Below are 16,005 nucleotides of genomic sequence, written 5' to 3'. Positions count from 1 at the left end.
AAGGACTGGCTAGAAAAAGAACAATGAAACAAGCAAAAGGTGTTACGTTATGCTTAACTGCTTCCTGAGAAAAAAGAGCTTATCAGAATGACTACTAAGAAGTCTTGTTGTAGAAACTGAATTGATTGCCCTGAAGGGAGTATTAAGTAAGGGATTAATAAAAATTAAAAAAATAAAAATAACTGAATTGAGAAACCCAAAAAATGGGCACTCCAGCCCATTTTAATAATAATAATTATTATTATTATTCAAGTTATGTTGTACATATTCGGTTTTAAAATTTAAAAATTTAAAAATTAAGCTTTATTAATTTGGCTCATCAATTTAAATTCTTGCTATGATTTGTAAGAACAGAAAAGTAGCTGGTGACAATCGTATGTTCAACATAAAAGGATTTTGTGTTAATGACATAGCTGCCTGTCTCATTTGCAATGGAAATATCTTGTTTAAAGGACCTATACAGGTACTATAAGAGTATACATGTTTTAACATTAAATAGCTACTAAGAATAGCAAGAAAGAAAACAGAGCAAAATAAACAAGCTTCAGAAAAGTATTAGCAAACAACAATATTTGCTGAATAGCACTGGGTGCAGTGGCTCACACCTGTAATCTCAGCTCTTTGGGAGGCCAAGTTGGGAGGATCACTTGTAATTCAGGAGTTCAAGACTAGCCTGGGCAACACAGGGAGATCCCGTCTCTACAAAAACTAAAAAACTCAGCCAGACATGGTGGTGTGTGCCTATAGTCCCAGCTACTCAGGAGACTAAGGCAGAAGGATCACTTGAGTCTCAGAGGTCAAGCCTGTGGTGAGCTGTGACTGTGCCACTGGGCTCCAGTCTAGGAAACAGAGTAACACCCTGCTTCAAAAAAAGAAAGGAAGGAAGGAAAGGAAAGAAAGAAAGAGAGATGTGTTGCACAGTACAGCATTACATGGAAATACTGCAGTGGGTATGAAAATTATTAGGTGCTGAAATTTAAATTCTAAAAACAAAAAACATCTAAGTGTAGATAAAGTGTTTCTCAATAAAGATAAAATGGCTTAAAAATTTTAAGGCAGGCCGGGTGCAGTGGCTAACGCCTGTAATCCCAGCACTTTGGGTGGCCGAGGCAGGCGGATCATGAAGTCAGGAGATCGAGACCATCCTGGCTAACATGGTGAAACCCCGTCTCTACTAAAAACACAAAAAAATTAGCCGGGCATGGTAGCGGGTGCCTGTAGTCCCAGCTACTCGGGAGGCTGAGGCAGGACAATGGCGTGAACCTGGGAGGCGGAGCTTGCAGCGAGCCGAGATCACGCCACTGCACTCCAGCCTGGACAACAGAGCGAGACTCCGTCTCAAAAAAAAAAAAAAATTTAATGCAGTTCGGAAAAGATTTTTCCGGAGTTGACCCATATGCTGAAAAGGCTGCTCACCGCCAGCATGTACAGGGATTGGAGAAAACAGAAATGATGTGGGAAAAGATGTGGGAAAAGATGTGGGCAAGAGCGGATCACTCTTCTGGATCTCAGAAATTTTAGAAAGCAAATACTGTGGGATGCAGTAGGAACAATTATCCGTTTATGGCAAGGCTGCCTGGGCAGTTTTTAAACAGGTAAGAATGAATTCTCATATTGCATAGGCCCTTAGGATACCATCTAGAAAGTTTAGTTGGTGGGAATAACATGAATTTAAAGTTTTTAAGCAGTTTTGATAAATTGAGTACAAAGGCTATTTTATACTACCACATTCTTCACAACGTCAGAGGAACTGCCCCAAGAAATTTATATGATTACTGATCTGAAGTTAGTTAGGTTAGTTCAGGTGTAAAGAGTGTTTATTTACTTATTTGAAAGGACATTAACTTGCAGCCAAAGGCCAAAAGGGCTTCTCTAGGGACATTCAGTTTAAAAAACATCTCTTTCATATACAGTATGTGCAGACTTCATGTTGGACACTAAAGATACCGGAGATACATGCACAGGACTTGGCCACCTAACTATGAAACACATAGTGTAGAAATGGAAAATAGGTGGCTTAGTGGCTCTTCAAACAGGAGAAATCTGAGGCCATATCCAGGTGTCTGATATAAACTAGTGATGCCTTACAAATAGGCATGATGATATTTGTACTAGTTAATTACCTCTTTACTTTAGTACACTAATTTAGAAGTCTACTAAATTATTACAGAACAAGAACACATCACACTTCTGAGCAAAAGAAAAACATCAAATCCAAGTTGAGCAATTTTCTAAAACATATTATTATACAGCATATATGCTTAAGTACTACAATATACATATTCTAAGTTAGTATAGCTATCCCATCAACATTTCATGTGGGCTCAAGAATAAATACAAAACCTCAGTTTTTAGTTCTGATAAAAATAAAAGACGTATGTCACATGAACTCTGAATTTTTCCATATTAAGGATATCTATCATGGTTCCTAACTTAAAAAAAAAATCAATAACAGCTCACTTGTTTTAACTCCAAATGTTTTACTCTAGAGAGAAAAAATACCTAGAGAAAGACAGCTACTTACTTACACAGTCTAATTACATTTCTGAAGGGCGAGAAAGCAAGCTTTTCTCCTTTACAAACTGAATTCAATATCTAAAAATTATTTCAACACAAGTCCACTGCTTATTAGCCTAGTGATTGCTGACCCCAGCTAGAATATAGCTAAACAGTTAAACACCCCTGCTGCTTTTCTAATTTCCTTTTTCTTTCTAAGACTTCCTTACTGCATAGAAGGAACTTTTGGAGCTAATTCTGAGTTTAATGGTTACAGAATGTTACAACAGAATTAATCCCTATTTACAAAATGAATTCCTTTACAGGCAGTCTTATGAATTATTGCCACTGAAATTATGGGTCAGAAATTATGGATAAAAGAAACAGGTGTGGAAGTCACAACTACTTGACATTGGCAAAATCTAGCTGTGTAACCTTGGACAAGTCACTTATCCTCTTTGGCTCTCAACTTCCTCATCTATAAAATAAAGAGACTGAAACTCCATAGTTGCTAAAGTCCCTTTCATTGTCTAAATTCTGTCCTTTCTCTAACTGAATGAAAAAATTCAAAATCAAAATACAAAGAACAAAACAGAATTCAACAACAACCACCCTTAAAATTACTGCCACTGGCCTAACAATGGTTGCACAGAGTTAAAGGTCTACTATGGCAGTTTATACTATTTACAAGGTCACAAGTCAAAAAGGCCTGTTACTAAAAGCACATAATTCAAGTGGCTTCAAGGTCAGAATTTCCACACAAAGATGATCCAAACACCACTGAGTTGCAGTGGAAAAGTACTAGCCTCAGAGTTGGGTTTTAGCTTGATTCAGAGGCTTTTCTTAGGTAAGTAATTTAACATCTCTTGGTCTTGATTTTCTCTGGTATAAAATGACAAGGTTGCACTATATTATCCCTAAGACCTTTTCTCAAACCAAAGCTCTATGTTTCTATGTGGTTATTCTCAACCTACCCTTTTGTAATGCATCCCTTCCAAAAACAGCTTGGTCTGTTTATAGATTTCTTGGCCTGTCTTGTGGAAGGTCTTGAGAAATTCTATGAACTCCTTAGACACTCTATCCGTTTCAATGCTGGTTCGCCAGTTTATAGAAGGACTGGCTTTTGCTTCCTGAATTTCTGCGGGGAAAATTAAACATAGAAAGTTTCATGACATAAAAGATCCATGCGTGGAATTACTTTAAGTATCTTACCTAAGGTTATTTAAATTATGTTTCATCAAGGTTAAACTTGAATTTAAATCATTTTATGTTTGAATGACTGGACAACTTTCCTTAAAGTAAACTAAATCTGTTTTACAAGTAGGAAGTATGAGTAGACAAAACTACATTATCTAAAAGATATTCCTACTGAAATAAAAGTTGTTCTATTAATATTTTCTTTGCCAAAATCTACCATGCTTTGATCTATATCTTCAATCATGAACACTGAAATGTCACCACTAGGCTCCTCAAAGACTGCTGGAGTTTATAAAACCAGTCAACAAATAGAATAACAATCAATAGAAGCACTGAAATGTTAGATGACTTATAAATGTTAGACAACCTTTCCAAATCCCATTTTACTTGACAAAAAGGCAAAGGTTAATGTGTTTATGTAGAGACTCACAATTATTTACCCACCATTTCGTTGGTGAGTCATACTGATCAAAGTGAAAGAATGAATCCAAAGCATTAATAGCATGATGAACACGACAAAGCATACAATGAAGAGACAAGGGAAACATGCACTACACTATCCCACCAGCTGGGCAGACAATTCTTTCCCCTCTTCAGATAAACACACTGAAAAGAAAATGGGACATTTACACAAGACAGGTAAGGATGTTGTAATAGGCAGTAAGTGCTTTCAGAAAGTATGAACTACCACTTGGTCTCTGACCACATTCTAAGCCTCCTGATTTTGAACTATGCTCTCTAATGTTTAAAAGGAATTTAAGTTCCCCATATCCCAATGATTTCCTAAAAATAATTTTTTAAAAAGGTATGTTTTATTTGATTTTTTTTTTTTTTTTTTTTTGAGACAGAGCACTGCTCTGTTGCCCAGGCCGGAGTATAGTGGCAAGACCTCAGCTCACTGCAACCTCTGCCTCCTAGGTTCAAGCGATTCTCCTGGCTCAGTCTCCAACTAGTTGCAATTACATGTGACTGCCACCACACCCAGCTAATTTTTGTTTTTTTTTTTTTTTTTTGAGACGGAGTCTCACTCTGTCGCCAGGCGAGAGTGCAGTGGTGTGATGTCGGCTCACTGCAACCTCCACCTCTTGGGTTCAAGCGATTCTCCTGCCTCAGCCTCCCAAGTAGCTGGGACTACAGATGTGTGCCATCATGCCCAGCTATATTTTGTATTTTTAGTAGAGACGGGGTTTCGCCATGTTGGTCAGGCTGGTCTCGAACGCCTGACCTCAGGTGATCCGCCCACCTCGGCCTCCCAAAATGCTGGGATTACAGGTGTGAGCCACCGCATCTGGCCAGAAAAAGTATGTTTTAAAGATATTAACCTGCCTATTCTACAGTTTCTTAGAGTAATTTCTTTTTTTTTTTTTTTGAGACGGAGTCTTACTCTGTCGCCCACGCTGGAGCGCAGTGGATCTCGGCTCACTGCAACATCCGCCTCCCAGGTTCAAATGATTCTCCTGCCTCACTCTCAAGTAGCTAGGATTACAGGCATGCCCCCCCCACGCCCAGCTAATTTTGTATTTTAGTAGAGACAGAGTTTCACCATGTTGACCAGGCTGGTCTCAAACTCCTGACCTCAGGTGATCCTCCTATCTCAGCCTCCCAAAGTGCTGGAATTACAGGTACGAAACACCGCGTCTGGCTCTCAGAGTAACTCCTTATAATCTTTTATCTTCAGGACTTTTTTTTTTTGAGACGGAGTTTCACTCTTGTTGCCTATGCTAGAGTGCAATGGCACGATCTCGGTTAAAAACCTCCACCTCCTGGGATCAAGCAATTCTCCTGCCTCAGCCTACCAAGTAGCTGGGACTACAGGCATGTGCCACCACGCCTGGCTAACTGTGTATATTTAATAGAGAAGGGGTTTCTCCATGTTGGTCAGGCTGGTCTTGAACTCCCGACCTCAGGTGATCCGCTTGCCTCAGCTTCCTAAAGTGCTTGGATTACAGGTGTGAGTTACTGCGCCTGGCCTAACATTTCTATTTCTCCAAAATTTTCTACTAATAAAATTTTACATGTACCAAATGAAATATGTACATTTTAGCATTACTTGTAATAGCAAAAGACTGGAAATAACTGGCCATCACTGACGGACTAAATAAATTATCCTTTAATCCATAAAATAAAATGCCATAGGGTTTTAAAATTAAAAAGTATGCTTCTTGTGTACTGATATGGAAAGAGCTCATAAATGTATTGGAAGCAAAAACATAAATTAGCAACATAGTGAGATGCTCTCTCTACAAAAAGTAAAAACATTAGCCAGGCATGGTAGTGCGTACCTATAGTGCCAGCTATTTGGAGGGGCTGAGGCAGAAGGATCACTTGAGCCCTGGAGTCTGACTGCACTCCAGCCTGGGTGACAGAGTGAGACCTGGTCTCAAAAAAAAAAAATTTAAAAAAAGTAAGGGATGTACACTGTGCTGTGTTTTATATAAAACAGGGGGTAGCAGGGTAAGAATATATGTGTTTATAAATTAGAATAAAAGCACAGAAGGATACATAAGAAACTAATAACAAAAGTTCTGTGAAAGTAGGGGAGCAATAGGCCGGGTGTGGTGGCTCACGCCTGTAATCCCAGCACACTGGGAGGCCGAGGCGGGCGGATCACGAGGTCAGGAAATCAAGACCATCCTGGCTAACACGGTGAAACCCCATCTGTATTAAACATACAAAAAATTAGCTGGGTGTCGTGGCAGGCACCTGTGGTCCCAGCTACTCAGGAGGCTGAGGCAGGAGCCACTGCGTGAACCCAGGAGGCAGAGCTTGCAGTGAGCCGAGATCGTGCCACTGCACTCCAGCCTGGGCGACAGAGTAAGACTCTGTCTCAAAAAAAAAAAAAAAAAAAGTAGGGGAACAATAGCAGTGGTACTTAGGAACTAGATGGGCGAAAGACAAAGTAGAAAGGAAACTTCTAACCATACCTGTTACGTTTGAGTCATTTGGATGTACTACCTATTTTTTTAAGCACATAAATAAATCAGGTACAATCTAATTCAAAACAAATAGGGCAACATCTTTTCTAAAATTTTTTTATGTAAATAAAAAACCAAAGATTGTGCTGACATCTGTATGATTAGGAAAAAAATATTTATCAAAAATCCTTCTCTGTCTGATAATTCCGCTTCTAGTCATGATGGAATACTCTGATGGCATCAGGTTTACCCTACTGTCTTAACAACTGAAAGGTCAGACAAATATATGAACAAAAGGTTTTCAGACATTGGATGACAAGCAAACAGCAGATTTAACTCCTGAAAGAAGGGAAACAAACACAGTCTGTCCTAGAGTGTCCCAGCTCACTGCTGGGAGAGTTTTAAAGACATGGCACAGGGAGAGACCACTCAAACAGAGCCTAGCTGACTTGCTGAATTGAGACAGCATTTGGAGTTCAGGGAGGCCGATGTGACCAGAATTTGCATGGCAAAATATCATGCAAACACTACGGAGGGGAGAGGGCTACACAGAAAAAGCTCCAGGTATCTGCAGAGGGTTCCCTTGAGTGTGGCTGAGTACTGCACATGCATATGAGGAAACTACCCAAGATGAGAGAAAGAACCACCAAGTAACATGTAGAACCACAGCACAAAGGACAGGAGGAAGAAATATAAGAATCTTGTTTAAGAGTCTTATATGTAAAGTCGTATAATACTATTATTAAAAAATTTTTTTTCTGTAAAGTGGTATAAATATTATTTGAAGGTAAGTTAAAGACGTATTCTGTAAACCCCAGAACAACCAGTAACAAAAACCAAACAAAACCAAACAAACAAAACAAAGAGGTGTAGCTAACAAGCTGATAGTGGAGATAAACGTGTGGTCATAAAGAAGGCAAGAAAAGAGGAGAAATGGAACTAAAACAAGATGAGATAAACACAAAAAGCAAGATGACAGAGGTAAAACTTCCCTTATCAAAAATCACATTAAATATAAGTGCTATAAACAGTCTGATTAAATGTCAGAGATTATCAGATTAGATTAAAAAACAAGACCTCACTTCATGTTGTCTGTAAGAAATTTACTTTAAATATAAAGAAACAAATATGTTAAAAACTAATGAAAGGAAGAGGATACTCTGAAACAATGAGATAGAGCTTAAGTGGTTATACCAATGTTAGACAAAGTAAACTTAAGAACATGGACCATATTATCAAGAACACAGAGAGGTATCTCATCATAAAAAAGGGGTTAATTCTTCAAGAAAACCCAGCAATCCTAAATTTGTATATACTAATAACACTGCTTCAAAACACATAAAACAAAATTTGATAGAACTGAAAGGAGAAACAAATTCACAATGGTATTTGGAGATTTCAATACTCCTCGCTTAGTAATTGACAGAGAGGTGATTTTTAAAAAGTCAGTAAAGACAGAAAACTTGAATGATGTTATCAACCAACTTGACCTACCTGATACTGATAGAACACTCAACCCAATAAAAACATAATACATATTCCATCTGACAAAATAATAATGGTAGTATAAACTTACATATAGGTAATGCCTATTATGCACTAGGTACTTTTACAATGCTATTTTGTATAATCCTCACAAGTCTATCAGGTAGTACACTTATGATATTTACAAATGAGGAAGCTGGGGCTTGAATATGTTAAGTCACTTGAATAATGTTGCAGTCACTTATAAAGACCGGAATTTGAACCCAGGTCTGCGCGCTTAAATCCAAAGCCTGAGCTGTTGACTATGCTACAACTACCTCAGTAAGCCAGAGAGGACTGAAGACTCTTTAGAATAACACCAATCCCTCTGACTTTAGAGGTCTGTACACCAGTCAAAGACAGGAAAACCCTACTCATTTCCTTTATTGCTCTGCTTATAACATGCTTCCCTCCCACACATACTTTTCCAAAGAGACACTTTTGCTTAAAAAAGAAAAAAAACTCCTTTTAAAATGTAAATGAAGATTAATTCTATTAGCTACTTACGATCATACAAGTTACTAAAATCAACACTTTGTTGTTTTTCTCTAAGCTTGCTAAAAATCAACCCCTACTAAGAGGCCAGAAGTTTGGATTAGAGAGGGGAAAGTGAGAGACAGTTCAGGTGTTTGGTACACAGGGAGGAGGTGAGTTATGTTTGAACAGCCAATAGGGATTCAGTGTGTAAGGTGAAAGAAGTGAAGAAGAAGGAAATAGGGAAAAGAACAACCTCACCCACATTACAGTTTATAGTTTTGCCTAGGGCTCAAATGGCAAGGGCTTGCTCTTCAACTTAAAGTCACCTTGCGTTTTTGTTGTTTTTTTTTTAATCAGGGTCTCGCTCTGTCACCCAGGCTGGAGTACAGTGGCATGATCGCAGCTCACTGCAGCCTCAACCTCCCAGGCTCAAATGATCCTCCGACCTCAGCCTCCAGAATAGATGGGGCTACAGGCACTAGCCGGGCTAATTACTATTATTATTTTTAAGAGATGGGATCTCACTGTTACCCAGGCTGGTCTTGAACTCTTGGGATCAAGCAATCCTCCTGCCTCAGTCTCCAAAATGCTGGGATTACAAGCATGAGCCACTGGACCAGGCTGCACTTTATGTTTTTAATATAGAAACAAAGCTTGTATTTCAGGAATAGCAAGTAGACCATGATTATCAAGCCTTCCATTGCCCAACCTTTCTCTCTCTCTTTTTTTTATTTATTTATTTTTTTTTTGGAAAAGGAGTCTCACACTCTGCAGCCCAGGTGGGAGTACACCGGCGCAATCTCGGCTCACTGCAACCTCTGCCTTCCAGGTTCAAGTGATACTCCTGCCTCAGCCTCCCAAGTAGCTGGGATTACAGGCATGGGCCACTATGCCTGGCCAATTTTTGTATTTTCAACAGAGACAGGGTTTTGCCATGTTGGCCAGGCTGGTCTCCAACTCCTGGCCTCAAGTTATCTGCCCGTCTTGGCCTCCCAAACTGTTGGGATTAGGGGCATGAGCCTCTGCACCTGGCCGTCTCCATGCTTCTTCCACAGCCTGCAGAACCATGAGCCAAATGAACCTCTTTCCTTTGTAAGTGACCCAGCCTCAGGTATTCTTCTGTAGCAATGCAAAGGGATTAAGCCATTGTTTTATGTACCTTACAGGATAGTTACTAAATTCAGGAAAATTTACATTGATACAATACTTTTACTCAATTGAAAATCTACATTCCAATTTTCTCAATTGTTCACAACGAGCAGTTCACAATTTTCCCAGCCTTTGTTTCTCTCGGCATGACATTTCTGAAGAACACAGGCCAGGTATCTTGTTGAATGTCATTTAGACTGGGTGTCCTCATGACTGGATTCAGGTTGTTAAAAATTTTCAGCTTAGATATTTCATAAATGATGTTGTGTTCTCAAAGTGTCATGTCTGGAAGCACATAACATCTATCCTTGCCTCATACATCCCCATTTTATAGTTACCATTTCTCCATTTATAATTAATGAATAATCTGGCTGGGCATGGTGGCTCACGCCTGTAATCCCAGCACTTTGAGGCTGCAGTGGTGGGATCACTTGAGGCCAGGAGTTCAAGACCAGCCTGGGCAACATAGCAAGACCCACCTCCCGTCTCCACAAAAAAAGGAAAAAAAGAAAAATAAATAAATACATAAATAATTCATAGGCAGTGAATTTGAGATCATGTTCATAACTTGCTTCCTAGGAAACTCGCTCCCCTCATCCCAGATTTAGCACCCAGATAAACTTTACCTGAATCAATTTTTACTACTAACATGACTATAACCTCTCTATTTTATTATTATTATTTTTTTTATTTTTGAGACGGAGTCTTGCTCGTTGCTCCAGCTGGAGTGCAATGGCATGATCTCGGCTCACCCCAACCTCTGCATCCCGGGTTCAAGCGAGTCTCCTGCCTCAGACTCCCAGTAGCTGGGATTGCAGGCATGTGCCACCACGCCCAGCTAATTTTGTATTTTTTTAGTAGAGACGGGTTTCTCCATGTTGGTCAGGCTGGTCTCGAACTCCCAACCTAAGGTGATCCGCCTGCCTCGGCCTCCCAAAGTGCTAGGATTACAGGCATGAGCCCCTGTGCCGGCCGTATTTCTCTATTTTAATAGTTAAATTAACACATGGATTATGATTTTGTTCAATCAGTTATACTTCATTTATTGTCCTTATTTATTGATTTCCTCACTTTATTTTATTTTTTTTAAGACGGAGTCTCACTTTGTTGCCCAGGCTGGAGTGCAGTGGCACAATCTCAGCTCACTGCAACCTCCACCTCCCGGGTTCAAGCGATTCTCCTGACTCTGCCTCCCAAGTAGCTGGGATTACAGGCACGTACCTCCACACCTGACTAATTTGGTATTTTTAGTAGAGACGGGGTTGCACCATGTTGGCCAGGCTGGCCTCGAACTCCCGACCTTAGGTGATCTGCCCACCTCGGCCTCCCAAAGTGCTGGGATGACAGTTGTGAGCCACTGTGCCCGGCCTTATTGTCCTTATTTATTTTGACACTCAAATTAACCCAGACTTGGCCAGTGGAAACCCCTCCAAGCTGGCTTCTAGATCTTCTGAAATGTCCCCGAAATATTGAAGGGGCCTTTTTTTCCCTGCCCCAGCCCCAGAATCAGTCATTTCTCTAAGAAGCCCTGGTTCACTTTAATGAATAAAGTGTTTAGAGTCTAAGGTCTGGGTGGTATTGGTATTTTAACTCTAAAAAAGAAAAGATATGCTTTGTAGGATCACTGTCTTCAGATCCGTTTGTGAAAGAGGTACACAAGATTCTACTTGTGATGACAAGATTACAGGAGTTCTGAAAGAAAAGGGTACTTTGGAATGTATAAGCAAGTATCTCAGCTTGGCCAACCACTATGACTTCCTCACTCACCCAGACTGTGAAGACTAAAACACCTTAACTGAGTCTTTACAGTCAAGATTTACTTTCTCTGAAGGCGTATCCAACTCTAAAAGAATGTGAAAATAGTCTTCAAATTCCATAGAAATTTATTTGTATTTTGTCTGCTTCCAAGCTGCTATGTATGGCGTAAAAGCTTTCCTTTATGCTACTAATAGAAACAAGTAAAATACCAAGAGCAAGGGCATCATGGACTAAAGAAGATAAAGAATACAGAATCCAAAAAGTCTGTTTCTAGTCTAGACCCAATACATTAAAACTGCACTTAGGCTAACCTTATCCAAACACAATGGCCAAACAAGTAATCAGTGTGAAATGCAAAATTTACCTGGCTAAGTTATATTAAGTGATCTGTGAAACAAAGACATAATGGAATCTTCTTTTCTAACATAAATTTTTAAATGCTTTAAGGTCTTTATCCCCAAAAGCTTTCTACTGACAAAAAGCAACTAAAGAACAAAAAACAGAAAGTACAAATCTACCATTCGAAAAGATGGGGGGCGGGGGGAAACAAGAACAAAGGTAAAAACTGTTCTGCATACATATTTTTAAAATAAAAGTCACTTGGATTGTTTCTTTTTTTAATTAATTAATTTTTTTAGAGATGGTGTCTCATTCTGCTGCCCAGGCTGGAATACAATGGCACAATCACAGCTCACTGCAGCCACTAACTCCTAGGCTCATGTAACCCTTCTACCTTAGTCTTCCAAGTAGCTGGGATTACAGGTAGGTAGAAGCCACTGCACCCAGCTCCAGAATTGTTTCTTTTTAAAGTACAGACTCTGCACTAAATTGTAAATCTTCTTTCCATAGTATCATGCACACTGTACAGAGGCTTTTGGGACATAGGTTTTTAAAATCACCAAGGGGAGTCAGCGAATATAAATGACAATTACGTACTTAAGTAACAGAAACTTAATTTTATATATATATATATATATATATATATATATATATATATATATATATATTTACTATTTATTATACACATTAAATAACCTGGGTTTCTGAAGTATACACATTGAATAAAGGAATATAATGGAAAAATATTGACCCAGGAGTTAGGAGACCTGAGTTCTCATACACAAACTCATTGTGCAACCTTGGGTAAATCAGTTAACATTTATGGACTTTCATATTGTCATCTGCAAAATGAGGCTATTAGAGCTGATAATTTTATAATTTTTTTACTATTTCATCTGTTATAAATACTTACCATTTCACTACGTATCATCAAGAAACAGACTTTAAGCTAAATAGAAATGAAGGATCTTAATAATAAATGGCCTTGAACTCCCTGCAAGATTATTCTATCAGAAGAATAACTTGCATTTTAAAAAAGCTAACACTTACTGGAGATCTAACTTGTGTGCTGGGCACTATGCTAAGCTCTTTACATACGTCAACTAATTGAATCCTCATCACATATCTCTGATAGGTATGACTGTCCCTCAGTGTGGACAAGACTTGGAGTTGTTAGTCCGCCCAGGGTCACAAAGGTGGTAAATGACAAAGCCAGGACTCAAACCAGGAGTGACTCCAAAGTCACCTTACTAACCACCTGGAAATTTCACCTCCTAATAAATAAATCATGAGCCGAATACATACTTATTTAATCTCTGGCAGGTGCTTATTTTTTTCCCGTTTTTAGTAGAGACAAAATAGCTACAACTGGCAGCCAACCAAGAAACAACCAAATTAATCATGTAATCATGCAGGTGTGCCCGGATAATTTTTGTATTTTTTGTAGACATGGGGTTTCACCATGTTGCCCAGGCTGGTCTCAAACTCCCAAGCTCAGGTGATCCATTCATCGTGGCCTCCCAAATTGCTGAGATTATAGGCATAAGCCACCGCATCTGGTATCCATGTCTTAAGGAGAAGTGTGTTTTTGGTAAGCAATATTTCCTTATAATAAAACAAAAGGAAACAGCAAAAGTCACAAAACCTAGAAGATTGGCAAGGGTCTTAAGGGGTAACACTGTCTTATTATTCATTCCCCTGCCTCCAGGGGAGAACTCATTACAATTACCCCAGGGTAGGAACTGGGGAGCAAGAGAGGGGGCTCCCAGAAAACAGGTCTTCTGACAGCATCAGTGTCGGTTCCCAGTCTCCCTCATTATTTCACATTGACTGCATAACTCTGAGTACCAACATAAATTTTCAGAGACCAAGGCCTAATGACAAAGATTCTTTCTTGCTTCATGTTGGGCCATTTCAACTGGCTTGTCTGCTCAACTGTAGAACACCTGTGACTTACGTGACAATCTTCTTGCTGGTTATATGGCACTTTAAGAAGCCGGGTGAATATGATCACCTACATACAAATCCATGAACTGGAAAATAGCTACTATGGCTCACTTTCATCCCCCCAAGAGCCCAACGTGGGCTTTTTCCTATATGCTCTCAATACACTTCCCCAAGACACAAGCTGTCTCTCAAATAAGCTCTCGGGCAGAAAATCTCTCTCTCAGATGACTTTCAAGCCTAGAAATCACCATTTCTGACAAGCTATGAACAGTGAGGGTATTATGCCACAGAACAAACCAAGATCCACAAATAAAGGCACAAAAAACAAAACATCCAAAGAGACAGTCACTTGGATAGGCATGAATTTCATAAACAAAACTACCTATTTCAATTCTCTTGACTCCTCCTACAGAGTAAACAAATTTCTCTAAAACACAATGTCTTTTGACCAAAGAGAGTATGAGTTTCATATATTGTCTGACCCTCAAACCCAATTTCAGTCTCAGATCTGAGCTGATGTTCTCAAAAAGTTGACAGAAATTACAAAGCTGAGCCTATAAGCATTTTGGATCTACTCTGTGTCTCACTCAGGCAGAGAAGAAAAAAAAGAGTATCACAACATTACCCTTCTTTGATCCGACCCTGGAAGACGCACTGAAGATTTCTTCACTGTGGTAACCTTGTGGGTCTTCTCGTTGGTTTTCTTTCCTTCAAACTTGGAGAATGTGAGGGATTGGGCCCCTTGGCTGCTCTGACTGCTGGCAAAGGCCTCTTCTTCCTCCCGCTGGAGTCTGCAATTCAAGAGAGGATTAGAATGATCTAGATATTCTCCAAGATTTCTCTGTATCTGAAGGTTATTACTCCATTTATTCAGGAGGATCTAAAGATTTTAGAACCAGAGACTAAATATGCCAAATCAGTCTGAGGTCTCACATAGCTACAGGATGGACTGCTCTTCATGCACTACAGATTTCAAATGGGATCTTCTCATGCTCATTCAGCAACTGCTCTAGGGTTACATGAAAGAAACCAAGTCTAGTCCTTTTCCCCAACAAGCTCAGTGAAATAAAGAAAGTCTAGTCCTTTTCCCTAACAAGCTCAAGGTTGGAACAAACAAAAAGGTAAGTAAACAACTGCTATATAATGGGACAGCTGCTACATCAGACAGTAAAACCTGAGTGCTGTGAGAACACAGAAAAGAACAACGCAATCTGCTGGAGGAGTCTGATGAGGCTTTACAACGGTGCTGTTTCGGGTGAGTCTTAAAGGACAAACAGGATCCTTTTTTTGTTTCTGTTTTTTTTTTTTTTTTTTGAGACAGTGTGTCACTCCATCACCCAGCCTGGAGTGTAATGGCACGATCTCAGCTCACTACAACCTCTGCCTCCCAAGTTCAAGCAATTCTCATCCCTCAGCCTCCCAAGTTATTGGGACTACAGGCACACACCACCACGCCTGACTGACAAGGATGATTAGGATTCTAAGTGAAAGGACATTCCAGGAAGAAGGAACTACGAATGTGCAAGCCTGTGGTTTGCTTCACAACAAGCTGAATGTAGCCAGAGCACTGGTGTGTGATGAACTGTGATGCTGGCTACACAGGAAGGCTCCAGAGGGTAGGGAATCTTGATTGCTAAGCCCACTGCTAAGCCTATTCTGGATTTCATCATGCGGTGGGGAAGCAAGAAAGACTGTAAATCCAAGAAGTTATTGTTGTCAGATCTGTGCTTTAGAAAGATCATGCAGGTAGCTGTAAGAACAACTTGAAGGATAGAGAAACCAGAGACATGGACAGGAATTAAGAGTATATTATAAAGGTTTAAGTAAAAGAAAATAAATACCTGGAAAAGAGGAGTAGAAAAGGTAAAATTCAAAAGACTTTTCTAAGTTGGAACAAACAGAACTTGGTCAAATTGTAGGTGCCAAGGGAGGTTAAAGAGAAATCAAGAGCGAAACCAAGGTTTTTTAGCTAACTTGGTAAAGAATGATGCCATTAATTGACTCACGAGAAGGGTTAGGAGGAAAATGTTCAGAATGGGGAGAATAATAAATAAAAGCAATAAATTTGGCTTCGGATTAGCTGCATGTGAACCATCTGTATTAAATAACAAACACAGGCCGGGTGTGGGGGCTCACGCCCGTAATCCCAGCACGCTGGGAGGCCAAGGCGGCCGAATCACTTGAGCTCAGGAGTTTGAGACCA

At 39.6% G+C, this 16,005-nt stretch overlaps 1 long non-coding RNA gene across 8 annotated transcripts in view; it reads right to left on the bottom strand.

The window, feature by feature from the left end:
* LOC129534737 (uncharacterized) overlaps nucleotides 1-16,005 on the bottom strand; it is a 111,428-nt gene that overhangs the window by 55,960 nt on the left and 39,463 nt on the right. For all 8 annotated transcript variants that reach the window (XR_010134693.1, XR_010134697.1, XR_010134699.1 and 5 more), the window contains 2 exons: nucleotides 14,428-14,593; nucleotides 3,471-3,634 (listed from right to left, as the gene is read on the bottom strand). This is a non-coding gene — a long non-coding RNA (uncharacterized lncRNA). The remainder of the gene's footprint in view (nucleotides 1-3,470; nucleotides 3,635-14,427; nucleotides 14,594-16,005) is intronic.

The sequence above is a fragment of the Gorilla gorilla genome, chromosome 6 (assembly GCF_029281585.2).
Source record: "Gorilla gorilla gorilla isolate KB3781 chromosome 6, NHGRI_mGorGor1-v2.1_pri, whole genome shotgun sequence".
Taxonomy (NCBI): domain Eukaryota; kingdom Metazoa; phylum Chordata; class Mammalia; order Primates; family Hominidae; genus Gorilla; species Gorilla gorilla.
Note: the sequence above shows the minus strand (reverse complement) of the source record. Positions and strands in the feature narration are given on the sequence as shown.